At 34.3% G+C, this 18458-nt stretch overlaps 1 long non-coding RNA gene across 1 annotated transcript in view; it reads right to left on the bottom strand.

The window, feature by feature from the left end:
• LOC108660814 overlaps positions 17702-18458 on the bottom strand; it is a 6688-nt gene continuing 5931 nt past the window's right edge. Inside the window, exon 4 of the long non-coding RNA XR_001926506.1 lies at positions 17702-17761. This is a non-coding gene — a long non-coding RNA (uncharacterized LOC108660814). The remainder of the gene's footprint in view (positions 17762-18458) is intronic.

The following is an 18458-nucleotide window of genomic DNA, read 5'->3' as shown; positions in this document are numbered from 1 at the left end:
AGCTGAGAAAACTAATATTAAAGCCTTGCGGGGTTTCGGTTGGCATTTCGAGTAATGAATGTCTATCGGGACATCGTGGTGGTTGACACGGGCTCGAGGAGAGTATCGGGTCTTGACAATTCTTGTGGTATCAGAACTTTTGGTTTTAAGGTTATTTTAAAAATTTACAGTGTCAGTGTGGCCCCAAGTTAAGTTAGGTTGGGTTGAGTCGAATGCATGTATTTGCATATATAAACCTACCTGTTTTGTTATGCGTAAATAATTAAGAAATTACTATTTGATTCCGTATAGGTTTTGAGGTGCGCTGGTTGCGCGCACCATGTCTAGGAGAGACGGCAGTCCCGATGCCTCTCAAAGTATTAGCGAGGGATCGCTAGATTCTACTGCTAGGAGTCGATGGTAAGCCGAACCAAGTAGTCCAGAAAGTGCCTCCCTTAGGATTCGTATTAATTGGATTCCACCGGATTTGGATATGAGGGTTCACGAAAAAGAAAGCTTCGACCCTTGTAAGACCATTGAAAGTGCTGATAGTAATGACATTAATGTAAGGATGAGAAATTCCCATTTGAAAGAGTCTAAGGAATACGCTGAAGAAAGGGGGAAAACAATGATAGCTGAAGGGGATTATCATCCTAGGAAGGTATCTGCATCCGTTGCTCGACACTTTCCTCCAAACTGTGGGAGTAATGTAAGGGAACAACAAGAAAAGAATAAGGAGAAAGTAACTATTGTAAATCACCACCCTAAAAAGGTATCTGTTGTACAACATTTTCCTCCCGATTGTGGAAGAAATGCTGCACCTGTGACTTATGAGGAATGTAGGAGAATACAACAAGCTTGGATTGAGGAACAAAGGAAAAAATCTCAAGAGCAGGAGGAGGATCCGGAAGAGGATCCTAAAGATACTTAATTCCTTCATTGAAGTTCGTATCACCATAGGCAAGTGTCGTTTAAGGGAAAATGTAATAGTTATTTGTACAAAGAAGTTAATAGTTCGGCTTTTAAAGTGTATGACTAGAATGTATTATAAAGTAGCTGTTTAAGTGACTGGATGTATATGGGAATCTTTTGGTAGGACAGAAGTGGATTAGCATTATGGCTATTAAGGAAAGATATTTATCTTAGTGGCATGGTTGATCACCTTAGATAATTATTGAAGACTGATGTGGAAAGTCATTAATGATTGAAGCAATCACCCTAATTAACAATGAATATATTTTGCAGTACTAAGAAATGGATACCGATTATCGTGATGAACTTTTGGGGTGATAACCCTAGATTTTGACGAGGTATAAAAGGCCATTTGAATTGATGATGTTTGTTGAAAATTATTACTTATCATAGTATGTGAGTTTTTGATATGATTCCGAATGCAAGGCTAAATAAATAAAATTCTAGTTTATGGGACAAATTGTATCAGAGAAGATGATTCCTGAGCAAACACATTAAACTAGGGGACTATGTTATAATAAACGAGTTCAGTGTGTTGTAATTGCACAGGATATTGGGAGATAGTGTGGTAAAACTAACAATCAATCTTGGAGATATGAAATTGGGAATCTTAACTGTAGTTACAATTCGAAAAGATATGGAAGGGATCAATGAGGCTCTAGACGACACTTTAAGTGATTAATGTGATTAAGTTAAGGATCATAACTTTAAGTATGGAGGGAATTATAAAATGATGCCATAACATTATGAAATGATAATTTGACACAAATATGGTCCATTGGAGGTACATGATGGAACTTGAGAAAGATAAATTCTTGATTAACAAGGATTGCAAGTATAAAGTTTGGAGAAAGGCAAACTATTTTCGTAGTCTTTTGTACTGAGGGTTAATAAACTATTGGAACTATAAGACAAGAAAGATAATAAGTTATGAATAATGAGAATGGCGAGATACTATAAATAATGAGTAATTATGTGTATGCTAGTATATATTGTGAATTCATTTCACCATATGGGAAAGATGTCCTAAGGTGGGACTTGAAATATGTGGATTTTTGGATATGCTCTAGGAGGGAACTTCTGCATCCTAAGTTCAAGATATTTTGATCTTATAACTGTAAAGGTGAGATGTAATAATTAAGTGAACTATCCACTTTATAAATGTAATTGGTTAAGAATTGATGAGTAAAGTTGGGCTCCCAATGATAAGTGGTGTGCAATCTGATATACACGTAACTATGAGTAAATTTGGAGATCATTGCTTAAGTGAACCTATACTAAAAGTTATGGTAAAGATATTGGAATGCTAGTGGAAAAATAAATACGTTAAATCAATGTTCCAATCACACACTTGTGATAGAAAGTTAGTCTTGCTAATTGAGGTATAGACTTAGAGGGAAACCACACGATTATGAATAATTGAAGTGGTAGCTTCAAAGGTAGAAGAATTGCTTAGATAAAGTGAATTCCAACAACTACAATGCCACAGTACTGACTACCCAACGTTATCGCGTTAAGAACCTTTTATGACTGGAAAGCACGAGCAAATTGTGAGTAGCATGAAGATGGAAACCCACTAGTTGAAGAATGGTCATTGGTTTTGATGCTAAGCTTTGTTGTTTGGAGTCTTAAGTGCATTGGGGAAGTAGTAAGATAAAGATGATGAGTGAATTGAAAAGTTTCTTTATTGCCTCATATATTGGTATGTAAGAGAAAGAAAAGTTAAAGAGTTTTGAGATGGATACACAAAATAAATGAACATGTGGAGTGTTAAGATGAATAATATGTTGACTAAAGTTAAATCTTCAGAAATAAAGAAGACAAGAGATTAAGCCTTGTTAAAGAATAAAGAGAAAGCAAGTGAAAAGTTAGATGAATGTATGAGATATTGATAAGAGATGTCAATACCAAGTGATGAAGGTGTGAATAAAGATTTCAAGAATGATGTTATGTTCATGTGAAAGAATGGAACAAAAGATGATTGAAGTTAACCTTGATAATGAAGTCAGATAATGAAAAATTTCCTAATATATTATGGGGATTGGAATTCGAAAATGCTTGAGGCATACATGATTCGAATGAGTTTGAGTCTTAAGTGAAATCAATATCGAAATGCAATAACGATACAATATATGTAAGAGGCATGAAAGATAATCGAGGAATTAGGATGACTTTTAGGAATTATGGTATTGCATAACATGCAATGATCAAGTCAAGGAAAATTTTTGAAGCATCAATGACATTATAAAGCATACATGCATATTAGATTGCAATTTAATGAAACTGATATTGTGATGCAATGATATATAGTACAAAGAAGCTTAAGTATATAATTGGGAATGATAAGAAAAGAGTAAAAACATGTATATGACATGAAGCTAAGTGTAGATATAAAGAGAGCAATCTGGAATGGATTATACCCAATGTTCGTAAGTTAAATATGAAAATTTTGAGATGAATTATGAAGATTATTCTTTTGAATCTTGGTTATGGATGGGAATGAACAAAGGGAAATTAGTCTGAAGGCACTTGAGAACAAGAACCCTTATACATAATGAGGAATATGGACATCTGAATGTGCGTGTGCATATGTATGTGTGGAGTTAGTAATGTACCCAACTAAAGTGAAGGATGGTTCTTAGTGGTTCGAGACTTGAACTCAATATATTTAATGAGTTGCATAGATAATGTAACAACCAAGAATCTTGTCAGAAGTTGACTTATGGTGACCTACGGAGCTTTGGGGAAATAGTTAAGGAAATGTAATCTATAGTACGGTTAAGTCATATGAGATGGACTAATAGGATTAAGAAGATTGAAATTTCCTAAATGCAAAGTAAACACGAAGTTTGTGGGAATAATTGAAGCCATTAGCCTTCCCTAACGTTGAGGATATATACAGGAATGAGTATGGCATGCTAATGATACTGTAAACTACACAATATTGTATGAAGATGGGATGAATGAATGAATGTTGAGAAGTTTGATAAGGAATGAAGTAATAAGATGGTAATTAGTATACATAAATAAATATAAAATAAAATTGAAATTGGTATGATTGAGATGGAGTTATGGTTCAAATTTAATGATAGTAATAGAAGCATGCTTGTTGTCTCGATATAAGAGATCATGATGGTGAAGGTTACTGTTGATCTGATTCTAAAGGATAATGATAGTCATAAGTGAAGTACTCAAGTTGAACTGGAGGTAAACGAGGTGAACAAATCAAAATTCCCTATAAAGGTGATGACATGGGAAGTCGAGCACCAGATGAAAAGCCAATACCCCCATCTTTTCTTCGAGTCCGATAAATGAAATTTTGAGGGCAAAATTTTATTTTAAGGGGGGTAGTGCTATCAAGCCCAACTCTATAAAATATTTGCCATGTGATTCATATGCTTGATAATATGCTGGCATACTTGGAAAGCCCCAAAAAATTGTTAAAAGTTAGTAGTGAACCTGGTGGCACAACTAAGTTGAATTAAGCCTCGAACTAGTCCAAATAGAGATTTTAAGATGAAATTAAGAATTTTAAAACCCCTGAATGACTTAATATGGTGATTCGAAGTTCGAGGATTGATTTAGAGTCAAATTGGAATTTTCATGACGTAGGGGTAAAATGGTCATTTTGCCACCCAAGGGCAAAATTGGAATTTTACACCACCCAACACTTGTCAAGCCCTTGAATTTTACCTATTATACTTTGGATAATTGAGATATTTTATGTGGTGGTGGGAGAATGCTTAATTATTAAGTTTAAAAATGGACCAATGGGATGGTGACAAGTGGCAAATTTTCATTTCTTTATAATTTACATTAAAAACCAGCACACACCTCTCTTATTCATTCTTCATGTTTGGCATCACCAAGGAAAAGAGGAAAGAAAGAAAGAACAAAACCCTAGTTAGAAAATTGAAGAGAAAATTGGTGGATTACAAGGAATTAAGCAAGTAAAGGTAAAATTTCTTGATTTTAGCTTGTGATTTACCTTTCCTATGCATTCTTTTTCATTTTCCATGGTTGAGAATCAAGTTTACATGAGAATACCTTTGCTTGCCGGACATGGGGGAGGAGTTTTGATCTTGGATTTAACTAGATTTCATGTTATTCTAATGTTTTTAGTTGGTTGGTGATGTGTAGTATAAAAAGCAAACAAGAACAATTCATGTTCTTACATTACCCTCATTGGTTGAATCTTCCTTATGGTATGTTGATGGTGGATTTGATTTTATTTCAAGTGATTTGGTTAGGAATTAATGATTTATGATGTAAAAATCAAGTGTGAAAAACCATAGTGTTTATGCACCCATCATGGCCGAATTTTCTAAGAGAAAATGTTGAGGATGATTTTGCTATAATTCATGTTATCGAGCTTATATTTGATGATTTGGAGTATTGGAACCGAAATGAATTTATTTGGGGTTAATTTGGATGTTTTGGTTAAATCAAAGGTGAAGAGTTCGAATTAGGTTGAAAACTGATCCATTCCGATCACCCTTGAACCAATGTGAATTCCATTTTTAAGTGACTATCCAAACAACCTCATGCATTCATATAGAGCCTGAAATAGATTTATAATGATATGACACAATATATTGAATTATTTGTCGTGTATTGTGTATAGGTGGTGAGTCCTCTAACAACGATAAAGACATTGTGCTAGAGGACCAAGAATAGAAGTATTTTGAACTCCCGATATTGTGAGTAACCTTATTATCGTCTTTATTATCTAAAGTGGTTTTTATTCGTTTTTGTGATTTTATAGAAAAATGAGTTTAAATGGTAAATCTTTATGTTTTATAAGCAAAATGTGATTAAACGAATTGATTTTATAAAATTGTCTTGAAATTGAATGATGGCTTGGAAAATGGAGTAATTGGAGACTATTTGCTGTGTTATAAATCATGGTTTGAATTGAATGGCTTATGATAATGTGGGCATGAGTGGCTAGATTGGTAATTGTGCTAAACCTATATGAACTATTGTTTTGCCTTGACATCCTATGTTGTAAAATAATTGCCACGTCATGCTGTTGGAATTTTATTGGTTTGATGGGATATCGATTAGCTTACTACAGTGGGCAGGTTTCTGTGGACCAGCCTATTAGTGGGACATGGTAAACCTTGTTACATTTTATTTTACCTCGGTACGAGAGGTGCAGAGGGTAACTCCTGAGGTAAAGTTTAAAGTACACTTCACGCCGAACCACTACGTGAGAGTGAATTCAGCCAATGCCAAGGAACGGTTATGCTTTTAAATGTAAAAATGTGTTTTGTTCATATATGACTTTTTAAACAGTCTTGGCGGTGTCAATTGGATGCCTTTGATCAAGGTATCGCCAAGAATGAGTTTCGGCACGAGCCAAGTTTTTAAGATATTTATAAGCCTCGTTGTATATTTTGGATGAAATGTAATTCGTTTAGATGATTTGAAATGTGTTTTGATGTTATGAACCATCTTATGATGATCTATTTTAATCATCTCCATTTAGTTAGCTTTAGATATTTTAGATGATGTCTGTTTACTCACTGAGTTTATATAAACTCACCCCTCATTTCCACCCATTTCAAGCTCAGGTTAGTCTGTAGATAGCTGATTTTGTCGAGGGCTACAGTTAGATTTGCATCCTTAAAACTGTAAGTTCGCAGCCTTTGTTAGTTTTGGTCATTCGAGGGGGCCCACACGTCATTGTAAATTAAATTACATACTCTGGTTATCTGTGTTACTATATGTAAGAATATATTTTGCTTTTATACTACAAAAATTATTTACGGATATCTCTATAAATATTGTTTCATAAGAAAATGGAATATTTTATTTAATATTTTTATTTTATTATGATAGCTATCATTTCACTTTAAGTGAATGTTTTAGACATTTAAACTTATTTTTGGTTATGAAATATATATCTTTTACTCTTATACTACATTTTTTTATGGTTTCAAAATTTTTGGCAAAAAATAACCAAAATACCCTTGTGAGACGAAAATTATTTTTTTATTGTTTTGGTTTGAAAATAGCTTATAATCTTTTAAAATATTATATTAGCAACTGTCGCTCACAGGGGACGTGAGAAAACTGATATTAAAGCCTTGCAGGGTTTCGATTGGCATTCCGGGTAATGAATGTCTATCGGGACATCGCGATGGTTGTCACGGACTCGAGAAGAGTACCGGGTCGTGACAAGGGTTTTGTTCTGTCTTTCTTTCCGCTTTTCCTTGGTGAGGCCGAACATATGGGAGTGAAATGGGAGAGTCATGTGCTAATTTTAATGTAAATTATAAAGAAATGAAAGCTTACCACTTGTCACCATTCTATTGGTCCATGTTTAACACTTAACAACTAAACTTTCTTTCTCCACCACATAAAATATCTCAATTATCCATAACATAAAATGTTACTGGATGAAATCCTTAGGCATGACAAGTGTTAGGTGGTTTAAAATTCCAATTTTACCCTTAGGTGGCCAAATGACCATTTTGCCCTTACGTCATGAAAATTCCAATTTGACTCCAACTCAATCCTTGAACTCCAAATCACCATACTAAGTCATTCTGAGTTTTTAAAATTCTCAATTTCATCTTAAAATCTCTATTTGGACTAGTTCGAGGCTTACTTCAACTTCATTGTACCATTAGGTAAATATCGTTTTTTAACGATTTTTGAGACATTGAAGTATGCAGACATTCTATCAAGTACCTATACAATATGGCAAATATATTATAGAGCTGGGCTTGACATAGGAGAATGGAGAAGTAAGAAAAGAAGAGAAAGGAGAAAAAAAACTTGATTTTTATGGTGAAGAAAGGAAAATGGAGTGGGAGGAAGAAAATGGAGTGGGAGGAAGAAAATGCCTTTTGGAAAAGATAAGGATCAGCCATGGATAAGGAAGAAAAGAGTCAAAGCTTTCTTTTAGAAGCTTTGACCAAGCTCATGGAAAAATTATCATTTTGCCCTTCAAGTTTCTCCCTTTTTTAATTTAGTTCTTCTTTCTATTTTTCTTCCTTTACATGTGTGCAAACAAAATATAAAGTTCTCACTTCAACGCGGTATCGTCATAATATTTAAATATATACTTACTTGCACAAACTTTATTTAATAAAGACACGCAGCCCCACTAACGTCATTTTTCTCTGAAATTCCCTCATTCTTCTTTTCCCCCATTTAGATTTGTCACAGCCCAGTTTTCAGGCCATGACCGTTGCATAGGCCCAATGGGCATAGCCCACTAAGCCTAAGCAAGCCTATTTATATGACCTGTTCATCATTCCATCAAAAGTTCCTAATGTCACATTTCATAATTCCAATTGAAAATAATGCTAACCATTGCCAACTCATAGTGGCATTACCAATCAAAATATACATATATTGTCTAAAACATACATCTTAATAATTTACATCAGATTTGTCTATGCACAACAAAAGGGATACTCGACTTCCAGTGAAGAGACCCGGGCGAAAGTACAACTATTGAATGCCGAGATACCTACCAAAGAGGCGAATCTATGAGGACACCTCGACCTAGTTACCGATTGCCTCCTGATCTGAAAGCATAAAGTTGAAAATAACGAGTATAAACCCAGTGAGTGAACAAAGGAAGGGAACAAGCAAACAATAAGAAAAGTTTAAAGAAATCATGATGCACTTATTTTCAAAAACAATGCAATTTAGTTTAGTTCTTATTAAAACCCCTCATTAAACCCTTAATTGGTTAATCACTTGATGATGAAGGATCCATGCACAACAAAGAATTTAAATAATGGAAACTTTAGTAGCATTCAATCAAGTCAAGCAAAATGACTGATCCTCGCTGTAGCGAAAAGGCATTCTTATTGCAACTTTCGTTGCAGCGAAATTTAGGCTCAAATCATCAGCTGGTCGAGGGTTTCTCACTAAAACCCCTCATTTCAAACTTAATTAATTAATTCCTTGATGTTGGAAGTCCATGATCAACTATGATGTTAAAGAAGTGGAAAATATGACAGAAACCAAACAAAGTAGCAAGCACGACAAAAGGTTTCTCGTTTCAGCGAAACCACCTGTAGACATCTCGCTGCAACGAGAATGTATTCTTGCTGCAGCGAGTTACAGAACTACAGCCAGCCTCCTAACCCAAGAGATTCTCGCTGCAGCAAGAAATAGAACACTAAGAAGAAAGTTCTCATTATATCAAGAAAAGGCCATTCTGCTATAATGACAAAATCAACTTGAAAATACTTAGCAGTTTCCAAGGTTCGGCATGCAAGATTTCACATACATTGCAACCATATACCATATTCATGAACTTTCTATTGCATAAATATATAAATATATATATACATATATAAACACCAATACTACACCGCCTCACCTAGCTCATGTGCAACCCCCACATCACGCACATAACTAGAGTCATCGTGTGCATCCCCCACATCGCGCACAAGCAATATCATCATCCACACTCCCGCACCCATCATCACCGGCATGTGCATCCCCCACATCACGCACATGCACGGTTATATTTATTACACAATATTAACTATCGATAGACAACATATATATATATATATATCAGCATCCTATAGAAGCACAAGGATTCATCATATTGCACACTCACCACATAAAATGTTTTAATAAAGGCTTGTTCCCATGTATAATCTTTAAGGAAAAATGAAATAAAAATCATTCACATGCTTCATCCAAATACCAATATATTTTCCAAAATATTTTAAATGCAAGTTCACTCACCTTGGTGGATTTGTAATTGAATTTCTTTTCAAAATTCTTCTAAGCTAATAAGGGAAATCACTCCCTCTCTCTCTACACGTCTAACTAGTGAGTGAATGTACTTAAGAAAGACTTTTGAAGGCTGTTGAGGTGTAAAAGTGGAAGAGCATGAAAAACCCTATGAAAGGGTGTAGAAAAACATGAGAAATGAAGTTAATTTGGGGAAGTTTTAAAGGTCTCAACGGATACTTCCATGAAAGGTGCAAAGAAATATGGAATGGATAGGAGGATAAGAGGAAGAAGAAGAAGAGAAGCTGTTGGAAAACTGAAGAAAAGTTGTTGCAGATTAGATATTTATAGTTAAAGTTTATCCAATTTTCTTACAATTTACAATAATGCCCTTAACAAGCCCACTTGTCTTTCTCCTTTCCTTTATGCACTCTTTTTACTCCTTTAACATTGAGACAAAGTCCATAATAGTCTAAAAGTACTCGAGTTCATGAAAACTTAAAAAGTTAGGCTTGAGGTGAAAAATGACCATTTTACCTCTATCGTAGAAATTATCAATATTTATATCTTCTTCATTTATTTTACCCTAATTCATTTATTCCTTAGACCTTAATAACTTCTAAAAGCCTACTTCTAGAGGCTCACCATGAGAAATGACAAAATTACCCCTAGCCCATGTTATCGTGTCTACACCTAGTTACTGGCCTATAGAGGTCAAGGTCTCACAAGATTGACCATATACTCCTCCTTCATGACTAATTTTGCATCAAATAAAATATTAACAATTTAATATTATTTTATTAATAAAATATTATTTTATTCCAAGATATTCCGCTTATCTCCTTAGAACCCAAAATGTCTTATTATGCCCCGATTCACTTTTGAATCACTTTTTATCTCTCTAATTCATCCTCAATAAAAATATTACAATTTAATTGTTATTTCCTCGTGTGCAAAATATTTTACTCTAGAATATTCCTTTCACCAGCCACCGCTCTTTGACACTTAAATCCACGTCAATTAGCCCTTCGTCTTATCTATACGGTTATGTTGACTACTATATAAGGGTACGGGGTATCACTAGTCTTGGGTGCTCTTTGCTTCAAATGTATCGATACATTAGGACAATGTATCGATACATGTTCATCAAATTTCCAAATCTATCGATACATCCTTAAATGTATCAATAGTATTCCTCTAGAGCACCTCATGTTGTTTTTCCTACTAATAATGTATCAATACATGAGGGGATGTATCGATACATTTTCCCCTATAGGTAGTTTTAAGTTTTTTCTAACTTCCAAAAATCGAACTTAACACCATAAATCCATTCCCTGTAAAACTCATTCCTCAAATAACTCATATAATTCAAATCCTCACACATATACTCTTAAATATAATCAAATTAAATCAAATCCTCAAGTTATAGGATTAGTTCATCATTTTTATCAATATTTGCCTTAATGTCATATTTAGGTGTGAATGTGCCAAACATATGCACAATTCCATTGAAAACTCTCTTTCATACCAATATCCATAGTCATACACCTATAAGTGTAGTCATATTCACCAAAGTTCAATTTATCTTATATGCATGCTCCATAAGTATATACATCAAGTTTTCAAGTTTACTCATCTAATCACTTGGCCAACATCACATTTAGGCATGTCAAAAATTAGGGGTGCTACACTATTTATGTTATGTCATGGACGAACTAATAGTTGTGCTACACTAAGGGGACTAAGCTACCCAATTGTGTATAAGATCATGATACGTAATTAGAAATAATTGTATATGATGAATAGCCTAATAGAGGATCATTGTGCTTATATATTTGATGTGTGCAAGCATATGATTAATTAATGTTGAACTATTTTAGCACGTGAAGTTGTTGAACCATGATTAACTGATGTGGATTCTATATATATCTGTATGGAGTTAAAGGCTTGATGGTTGTAAATGTGAACATGTGTTATGTTTGATGTTATGATTTTTGGATGTTGATTTGATTATGGTTGAGTGGAGTCCTACCCCTATGACTGTGATTTGACTTTGCGTTAGTTACTTCGACACTGTGTGTGATTTGAACCTCTACCAATTGCTTTGGTGCCGTTTATGACTTCAACCTTCGTCAGTTGCTTTAGCATTGAGAGTGATTTGAACCTCCGTTGGTGACTTCGCTACCGAGTGTGATTTGACTTTCCACTTATTGCTTCAACATCGTGTGTGATTTGACTTTCCACTTATTGCTTCAACATCGTGTGTGATTTGATTTTCATTGGCTGGCCACTGTACATTGATTTGACTATGTCCAGGGAGGACAATTCATTGACAATGCTTCAATTATGATGATATGATTTGCAAATACTTTGCTATAGTGTTGACTACGTGATTATTGACATGGAAATGAAATGTGATCAATAATTGATGAAAAGCTTTGAGGTAAGCAATAATGCGTTTGGTTTTGATATTGTTACCCAATAATGATGTGATGCCAAGGAACTTAATATTAGTGATGGCTTCTGAGGTAAGCTTAATTTGATATACACTACTTGTGGAGGTTTAGTTCTATTGATTATGAATAGTGAGAATGTAGCTTGAGCAGTAATTGTTAGACATCTTAATGTGTTAAAATTGAGCCATGGATGGTTCTGATATCACTATTAGGTTTGGCTATGGATGGCATGCTCAAAAATACACAATGGAAAGAAAATTAAAACTTTAAAACCAAAACATACCTCTACCCATAGATCATCATGGTGATATTTTAACACATAGAATGATATATAAAATCATAAAATCAGAAGCTAACCTTGCCAACGTTCTTCTTATTGGAAAAACAATCTCCTCTATGAAACCCAAGAACACCACAAGAAACAAGAACCTTGGCCAATGAAGCTCTTAGCCTACAACGATAGTACATATGATTTCGCTTGAACCTTTCAACAAAGGAGAGAGATTTTAAATATGTTTTTGTGCTAGCAAAAGGGACAACATTTGTCCCTTTCCACTTCTCACAAGGATGGTCCAATCACACACTTGAAAAATTTCTTCAAATAATAATTTTTTTTTTCCCAAAGTAGGTGGTGGCACACAAGGAGAGAACCTTTTCTTTTCTTTTTTGACAACTCTTTTTTATATATGGTAAAACAGTAAATTGTGATTTATATAGCTAAGTTAAAATTAACTTTAATTTTGTAGTAAGGCCTCCATATTATAACACATTACAATATGGACCCATGACTTAATTAAACTATTTTAATTAGGCCTAATGGATATTAAATTGAAATAATTCCTTTTATATTATTGCAATTTTAGCATTATAATTTTAACTATTAATATATTATGACCAAAACTTAATTAAACTATTTTAATTGAGTTTATAGAAGTTAATTACCTAGCATGTGATTTAAGTTTAACTTAATCATGACTCTCCCAATTTAATTCAAATGCAATCATTGTGTATGACCACTAGGTTCTTAACATGTTGGCAATGAAATTAATTAATGACTTTATTGATTAATAGAAATTTCAATCAATTAATTTATAATCAATTCTATAGACTAAGATTAGCATCTAGCAATGCATCATGGCCACCAAATTGTTAAGAAAGTCAAAGGGTTCTTTGACAACTTTTCAATGTATAGTCTATTAGTGTAATTCACTCCCTTATCATATATCTCAAAGATTATAAGAGCTTAGTACAATGTCTACTCTTATTGACCTCTATATTTGTTTCTGTAATCAAAGCATTAACTTTATAGAGACTTATGAAACCTTGGGCCAAAGACTTCAATTAGCTAATGTTAACCAAGAACTGATAAGATATGTCCTCTAAAACACTTGTGGGGATGATTCCTATCATGACCACTCATTTGCCTTCACATGCTTCATGCTATACCCAAAAATATCTTGTTTAAGCATCCTTGATCAAGCACTCTGTATGGGATGAAATTAAAGTAACATATAAGACAACTTATTGTCTCAATGTCATGACCCAAACCTGAGGGCCATGATCAGCGCACAAGCCCAACAAGTAAGCCCACTAGATCCAAGCAAGTCTTAGAGTTCATATTAAAACATACTTAGGTCAAAGGATTCAACCATAAAAAATATTGATAATAAATTCAAAGAAAATACAATATCTTGGCTTAATTTTCATACAAATAGTAATAGGGCCATACGTTGGCCATTCAAACGGGTTCATATGTATTAACCCTTATTACACTGTATAACATGGCACTCAGTGCCTACACACATTATCCATAGTGGAAGGCTTTGACTGACTCAATGGATAACCAAAATGGAGAACCCATTGGATGCCAAAATTGGTCTATTGCTTGTGCGGCCTATTTATCTACACATGGTATATAAATGGGTGAGTAATATAATACTTAGTGAGTGCTGCAGATAAACAAAATCATATATGTTAATATAAAACACATGTATATATAAGAAAAACATATGCACATTTCGTGCAATTGGATGTTCTAGCAAACATCTCCAAATGCAAGGCATATCATTATCCCTAAAGCTCCAATGTGAGGGCAAGGCATATCATCATCCTCAATGTCTCTAAAAGTCATCACACAAATCATTAGATGTACCCTTGAAGATGATCAAAGTTATTCAAATCATTCTCCATGACACACTCTAGTCGCCAGAGTATCACATCAAAATCATATCACATTTATCTAAGCCTCACCATGGCTATCTCACATCATATACAAATCAAATCAACGAGTGGTCCTCCCACAAAAATAATCAAATCACGCAAGGTGGCTAACTGACGGAAAATCAAATCACACTGAGGGTAAAATCGCTGACTGAGAAATAGATCACGCATGAGCCAAAGCAAATGGTGGAGAACAGATCATGCACAGAACCGAAGCAGTTGGTCGAGAACAAATAACCTATCGGAGTAAACTCCTAACGTCGACATCACCCGGAGTAATCTTAATGGATGGCATCAACGTACTACAAGTTGATAACTCTATTATATAGAGTTATCTTGCCATATTTTGAGTGATAAAATGGCTAAGTCTTTGAGTTTAGGCAAAGTTGTAACTAGTTTTCTTTGTTTTTCATTAATTAGTTAACTCATGATTGAGCTTGTTTATTTCAAGTTATTTTAGTTCTTTAGTATAGTAAACATGCCTATTTTTAGCTATGGCTGATTTAGTGTCTATGTTTACAAGGTCCTTAATAAAGAAGGGGTCAAATGGCAAGGAATTGCATAAGTTGGCCAAGTGTAGACTTCACCAAACATGCAGTGTTTTGACCCGAGCATGGTGAAAAACGCGTTAGAAGTAGCTTGACCACAATTGCTTTGCACGAGGTAGCTTAAAGGAAGAAAGCATGGAAACAGTAAGCATGGCGCTGTAGTGTTGGCTCCTAGAGCTGCAGCGTTGTCCCCCCTCATCAAACAAAACCTGCAGCGTTGTAGCACTATCCATCAGCATTTCTACAAGGTAGTATCATCAGCGTTGCAGGCCCAAGTCCATAGCATTGCAACGCTGTCCTTTAGCAACACAAACCTTCCACCAAGTAATATGCTTGGCACTACAGTGCCACACTCACAATGTTGCAATGTTGTCCAGTGAAATAACACTACCTTTGGCAGTGAAGTCAATGCTGCAGTGCCAGAAACTTAACACTGCAATGCTAACTTAAATAAAGAAGTCTAAACCCTCCGATCTTTCAGATCAAAGGGCCATGTAGAGTGATATAAAAAGAGGCCTTTTTAAGGTTAAAGAAAGGAGATTGGGAAGGAGCAACTTTTTAGAAAAATAAAAAAAAGTGAGGGATTTGGTCTACACAAAAGAGAAAAAGGGAAAAGAGTAGTGAAGGATTTTCTTAGGAGTTGTATCATCCACATCAACCTAACTTTCTCAAACTAGTTTCATCTCTCTCTCTCTCTATTCTTTACTATAGAAATGAATATTTTTCTAAACACATTGGGTTTTGTATTAAATAAGTTATACTAGAATTTTTGATCTAGGATTATGGTGGTTTTAATATGCAAGTTGAATATTGTGTTGGTTTATTGCTTATTTTCTATGGACATATTGATGTTTACTCAAATTTGAGTTTATTGCTCATTTATTTGCTTGATCACAATTTAAATGTGTTTGGGTATTTAGATGACACATGAGAGAGTTAATAGAAATTAGACCTTGATTTGGGTAATGTGTATAAAATATACTTAGAAAGGAATTTTAGTGTTTTGATGTGCAATTAGAGTAGATACACATTTAATTGCCATACATAGTCAACTTTTAGAACCTTGGCTTAGAGAACGTAATTTAGTTATTTCCTATAGACATATAGTGATTCAATTAGGTTAAGCAAGTGTGTAATATCTTGACGGAGAATTACACATACCTTAAAATTCGAGGCTAACATCAACTTTCATTGAGATTAAGTAAATAAGCAAACACAATTTCAAGTGAAATATTAAAGAATACCATAATCCTAGACTATTAGACCATTACTTCCACGTCAATTTGTTATTTGCACCTTTTAGATTAGAGTTAGTTAATTAGATTATTTTTTAATTGTTGCTCAAAATTTGGCACTTGGATAAAATTAGCTTGGTTTAATTTTAGTAATTAGCAACAACAATTAGATCAACTCCTCGAGGGATCGATAAACTCAAATTATCACTATATTAATTGTTGCAATCGTGCGCACTTGCACGTAGTCTTTGCTTGTATTTTGCATTTAATTTAGAGCGCATCTCATATCACACAAGCAAATGATATTTACACAACAAGTTTTTAGTGCCGTTGCCAAAGAGTTGTTTTCTATTCTTTGCTAATATTAATACCAAGCAACCTAGTCTTAATTCAAGCTTTATTTTCTTTATTTTCAAGTACTTTTCGTTGATGAATTATTATAAATACCAGTGGTCATTTGAACAATTTACACCTAAGAGGGTTGCTAGTCATTATGAATTTGATGCAATCAATGCTTTAACCACCGAAGTAGATGCTTTATCTCAAAATATTAACACTTGGGGTGTTAATGTTTTTCAGAGTCCTTTTCTAACATGCGAGCTTTGTGGAGATAGGCATTCAAGTAATTGTTGTCCAGCCTATTATGGATCAATCCAATTTGATGGAAGTTTCAATGGCCAACAAAACAATTTGTACTCCAACAGTTACAACTCAAGGTGGAATCACCCAACTTTTTCATAGAGTAATGATCAGGGTCCTACATATGCATGACAACTTGTTTTCCATAATGGTTTTCAATCACAAGTTGGAGCCCCTATACTTGAGAAAAAGCTAACTTTGGAAAATATGCTTAGGCAACACATGGAAAAATATGGATGCAGTCATTCAAAGCAACAAAGCTTCAATGCGAAATATTGAGACACAAATGGGTCAACTAGCTAATGCCATCAACAATAAGCCTTTAGAAACTTTACCCAATGACATTGAGCCTAATCCTAGAAGGGAAAAATATGGTAAGCTTCTTGATTAGGTAAATGGCACGAATGTGGTAGATAATGGAGATAAAGTAGATCAAGAGAATATTTCCAATAAACATGTCCAAGATAAAGAAGTTAACAAGAGAAAAAACTATCGACACCACCATAAGTCAAGCCATTTGTGCCTCCCATTCCCTTTTTGGATACAATTGATGAGCTACCTAAATAGGCTATTGATATGGAAAATCCAAAGTGTCACGACCCGGAACTCCCATCGAGCCCGTGACAACCGCTGTGAAGCCTCGACAGACATTCTTCCCCCGAATGCCTTTCGAGACCTTGTAAGGCTTTTGTACCAGTTTTTCCATTCCTTTCTCTATCTTTTTTTTTAATAATAAAATAAAATAAAAATATTAATTAAAATAATCTATTTTAATGTAAAACAATATATATATATATATTTGAAACATCAAAAATTAATTTTTTGCACATAAAACAAAATAAATTTATACATATTGTAATATAGAAAACAGGAGTATGCAATTTAAATTACAATGACACGTGGGCCCCCAAATAACTGAGAAGGTTTAAGTCTATAATCTTGCTTTCTAGGATGCAACTCCGAAATTTACTTCTCAATGCAATTGACAGTCTACTGCCTATTTTGAGCTTCAAAAATGTATAGGAAGAAGGGGTGAGATTATAAAATCCCAGTGAGTAGACAGACATCATCAAAATAATCTAAAGCCGAGTAATAGGAGACAATTAAAATAATTCATCCCAACCCATATAAATAATTGGATTTCATCCAATTACTCAACATGGCTTATGTACTTTTCAAAAACTTGGCCCTTGCCAAAAATTCATTCTCGGGGATACCCCACAAAGGCATCTTACCAAGACCGCCAAGGCTGTTTATTGTCACACACACAAACACATTTCACCTCTGACAACACAGCCGTTCCTCGGCGTTGGCTGAGTCCCAATTTCACGTGGTGGCCAGCGTGAAGTGTACTCAAATCCTACCTCCGGAGTTATCCTGCTTGCCTCTCCAATCGAGGTAAGCTCAATAATTGGGAATCGTGCCACTCTAATTAGGCTGGCCACGGAACCCCCGTCACTGCAGTGCCCACTTTATAATCCACCAACCAATAAAATCACAATAGTATGACATGGCTCACTTAACACATTCAAGGCAAATCAAAGCAGTTCACATATTCTTTAAATCATAAAAATAACCAGTCATACCCACATTTATCATAAGCCATTTAATGTAAAATCATGGATAAACAACACAATCATAGTATAGGTCTCCAATTACTCTATTTTTGAAATCATTATTAAATTTTCAAAAAT

The sequence above is a fragment of the Theobroma cacao genome, chromosome 2, assembly GCF_000208745.1.
Source record: "Theobroma cacao cultivar B97-61/B2 chromosome 2, Criollo_cocoa_genome_V2, whole genome shotgun sequence".
Lineage (NCBI taxonomy): Eukaryota > Viridiplantae > Streptophyta > Magnoliopsida > Malvales > Malvaceae > Theobroma > Theobroma cacao.
This window is presented reverse-complemented; position numbering and strand designations above follow the sequence as displayed.